Here is a 4643-nt window from a genome sequence, read left to right as displayed (position 1 = left end):
AAGGATAGCTCAGTTTGTGAGGAGGGAGAAACACTGAACAGAGAGGTTGGGAGGAATTTCTTTAGGTTAATCATAAACATAAACAGCCACTTACTCTCAGGGATGTGAAAACGTGGGAAAGGAAGGGTGTTGAGGGAACAACAAGGGTTCCAGCCTTTATTATTGAAGTGGTGTGTGTTCGTGGTACATTGTCATAAAAATATTGAATGAATATAGTGCTTGTGAAAGGCACTGAATCAACAGCCCTCTGCACAGGGATGTCATCTATAATAGCCATAGAATGAGTGCAGCCCAGACACTAGTATAAGCGTTTGTCCATTCTTCTGCTAATGAATCAACCCTTTTCTAGGGGGATTATCTGTAGGACAGAAAGTCAGAGGACATTTCAGGTTTCATGCCCATTTGGACTCCAGGCCTGCAAGCATGCAAGTAGCTCACTATAATCTCAATCAGATACCTCATTGATAAAAGCACAACACAGATAAAAACTTCATACTGCTGACTTCACTGGGAGTACTGTACGCTTCATTTTTTTTGCAGAAAAAAGGCTCTTAATCATTAGTCTTTCTATTGAGGCTGTCAGCAAAGACAATTGGAAGGGTTCCCTTTGCCTGCTATATATCAGGGCTCAACCCACAAATTCATTTTACATAAATTACCAGCTATCTATCAAATACAAATACAAATTATATTTATTTTTTTTACTTGCACATTTAGAAAATTCCGTATTTGAATTAAAAAACTAATACCTATTCAAGACATAGGCTAAATACAGACATTATACTTTCACTAGTATAAATGGTTGGAAACCAGTCTACACCTGCAACAGAACAGAAGTTTGGCACACAGAGCTTGGTTTAAAAATAGCAGAACTCAGTCTAATATTTGCTCCCCTCCACCAAAGGACTAATGTGTGTTCTGTTTGCAACTACCAATTTAACTACACCACTTACACTGTACAACTTAGATTGATTCTGCCTTGGGCTTTTGGAGAAACCTCCTTCATGACACTGGTCATGTATAGGAGAGACTGGGTACCTCTGTTGGGTGCTCTTAACTTTGCTTTCATGTATTTTAATGATTTAATGACCCAATAAGCATTCCTATCTTAAAGCAGGGCACTAAGAAGTAAAGATAATTTGAAGGGGACTAGGGCAAGAAGTAAAAGAGGATTATCTCTAAAGCAAACACAACATCAATCATATCTATTAAAAAAATAATAAGACCGACTTCCCAATTCCCACATTCCTGAAGCTTCAAGATATGACCCTTGCAGTCTTATTGGTAGGTGCCTGAATGGCTAACAGTTATGATTGTTGCATTTTTCCTCGGACCCAGAAGTGGCTAACTGGAATGTGGTATTCTTAACATCATAGTAAGAGTCCTTCAGCAGTCAGAAAAATCCATACAGAAGGGCAGAGTTAGGCAATAACGCAAAGGAATGAGAAAGGCAGAGTGTCATTTCCATTTGTTTCTGTGTTATGTAGCAGTGCCAGGCACAGTCTTGGTCCTATGCTTCTTTTTACCTCAAAGGCAAATTTAGGGAGTTTGATCTCAGCTGAGAGTAAGTAAAAGCTACATGCATATCTGTAGTGCAAAAAAAAGTAAATTTAAATATGTAAATGTACAGGCATGCATACCTAGGTCTTTATGTATAATTGGCTTATACAGGTACAGGATTGATATATGTAGGCCCTGGTGCAATAAAGCATTTAAGTCATTATCTTTAAGCATAAGTAAGCCCATTGAAATTAATGGCATTACTCACATGCTTAAAATTTAACGTGCTTGCACACTTTGCAGGGGCAGGGAACTCATGATGCCAATAGAAGTTAATTTGCATTGTTCTTATTCCAGCTTCTGTATTGGGATGAAGGGCAATTTCATACAGGGCCAAATCCTGCAAGCTTTTAGACAAGTGGGTACCTACTCATATGATTTCCCATTTAAATCAATGGGACTATCAACAGTTCTGAACTTGCACACTTGTCCTTTAATGTTTTTACATATCTTTTATTTTAAACATATGAATAGTCCCTTTGAGCCTGATTTGCAAGTGGAGTCAGGCCATTTTACTACTGATGGCTTATACTCACTGTAAAGCCTCTGTTTTAATTAGCAAAGTAGTGTGACTAGCCTATTGAATTAAATGAGAAAGTTCCCACATTTTAAAATTACATTTCAGCCCCAAGTATTGGCTTATGTGAATAAAGTTACTCACATACTTATATATGTGTCTAATATATATATATATATTTACTATGGAATACATTTAGCCTACAAAAGATTCTGGTCTCTTCACAGTGTGATCCTATAAATGCTTATGCAAATATATATCCCAAATTACTTAAGCCACTCTTACATACTAAAACAGTTTTTTTCATGTGGCCTTTAGTGACTTCCCTAATTTTCTGAAATTCAAAATTATTTGAAAAACTGAAACTTTGCAGTCACTTTGCACTTAGGATAGACTGGTGCCTTTTGCCATTTAAGAAAAAAAGAAGCCTTTAAATAGCAACCAAAGCTATTTTGATAATGTTTTTATCTATTCTGTGACTGACATCAATAATACATAACGGTTCCATTGACATTGCATCCTGTCCAATGGACCCACTGACCTGATTCAATGTCAGCTGAAATGCCTCGTACATCATAAACATGCGCAAATTCCAGCAGATCCATTATCCTCATGACAGGTCCAAAAGTGCCAGAGACCGGATGCTAAGTCAATGGAAGTTTTAATTTGTTTTTTAATTTATATTTTCTTTCATGCATCTGTACAGAGATGTATCTTGATACTCAGTATAATGTAAGAGAAAGCCCCATATGCAACAGTATGAATACATAAATAGTAATGATGTCGCTAGTTGTTCAGATACTAAACCGATAAGGATGTGGTATAAAAACCACGATAAATACCTCCTACTGTGTCAGGAGGGCCTGCAAATCTGATATGTCATTCTGTCTTACAGCAGAAGAATATATGAATCATAATATTCCTATTAACAACATGTAAAGTCTAAAATAGTTGCAAATTGAATCCAATACTGATGCAACTTTTAAAACATACTGATACACATTTTTAAAAACTGCACCTCTGCTAGGTTTTTTACTTCTGTTCAAAAGAAAGGAAACTTTTTTTAGGATTTTAAGTTGGACCTTCTTAACGGTATCAGTATATTTGTTTCACTACTGAGCCTTTTTAGTAGTCAAAACTGTAGAAAATTGAATATACACTTACTGTATAAAAATGATATGCTTGGTTAGTGATAGTTTAGATGAAATAAGTACATCAATCATACAGTAGCAGGTTGTCAGCTCTTTATGTGTAGGGAAAACATAGAACAAAGAATGTAATGAATGTTGGGCACCACTTACAAAAGTTCTGTGCCAGAATTGATTTACAATAAACTTCCCTCCCTCCCTACAGAAATTCATTTACAGGAATGTTCAAGAAAATCCAAGCAGAACAGCATGCTCCCTGTTCTGATGTGTGTTGTTACAAGTTCATCCTCATTGTGCATTTTCTGTTTGGCTGGTACAAAAAACACCGGTTCTGCATTCAAACTTAATTTTCTGCACTAGTTGATATGAAAAAGAAGGGTTGAAAAATTAATATGGTATAAATCAGTGGTTCTTAACCAGGGTGTCACGGTACCCTGGGGTGCTGCCAGATCCTTTGAAGGGTGGTGCAAAGTGTGAGGACATAGGCCAGGTGTGAGGAGATAAGCAGATAATCTCAGGCTCAGGCATGTCTGTGCTAAACCAATCACAGATAGAAAATGAGAGTTGGAAGGGACCTTAGGAGGTCATGTAGTCCAACCCCGTGCTCTAAGCAGGACCATCCCCAACTATATTACCCAGCCAAATCTTTGTTTAGCCAGGTCTTATAAACCTCCAAGGATGGAGATTCCACAACCTCTCTGGGTGCCTGTTCCAGTGCTTTACTACCCTCCTAGTGAGAAAATTCTTCCTAATTTCTAAGTTAAATTTTCCTTGCTGCAACTTAAGACCATTGCTCCTTGTTCTGCCATCTGCCACCACCTGGAACAGTTCAGCTCCATTCTCTTTGCAACCACCCTTCAGGTAGTGGAAGGCTGCTATTAAATCCATGTCTCACCCCCAGTCTTCTCTTCTCCAGACTAAATAAGTCCAGTTCCTTCAGTCTCCTCAGAAGTCAAGTGCCCCAGCCCCCAAACCATTTTTGTTGCCCTCCACTGGATTCTCTCCAATTTGTCTACATCCTTTCTGTAATGGAGGAACCAAAACTGGACACAATACTCCAGATTTGGTCTCAGCAGTGCCAAATAAAAGGGAAGAATTACTTCCTTTGGTCTGCTGGCAATGCTTCTACTAATGCAACCCAGTATGTTGTTAGCTTTCTTCACAACAAGGGCACACTGTTGACTTATATTTAGCATATTGTCTACTGTAACCTTCAGATCATTTTCTGCAGAGCCGTTGCTTAGCCAGTCAGCCTGTACTAGTGCATGGGATTTTTCTGTCCTAAATGCAGGACTTTGCACTTGTTTCCTTTTGTCCAATCCTCCAATTTGCTGAGGTCTCTCTGAATCCTAGGCCTACCCCAATACTCTACCCTCACTTCTCAGCCCCTCTGCAAGTAGGTAAATGCTGTAACATAT

The sequence above is a fragment of the Gavialis gangeticus genome, unplaced genomic scaffold (assembly GCF_001723915.1).
Source record: "Gavialis gangeticus isolate Ggan-Ray unplaced genomic scaffold, GavGan_comp1, whole genome shotgun sequence".
Classification (NCBI taxonomy): domain Eukaryota; kingdom Metazoa; phylum Chordata; order Crocodylia; family Gavialidae; genus Gavialis; species Gavialis gangeticus.
This window is presented reverse-complemented; position numbering follows the sequence as displayed.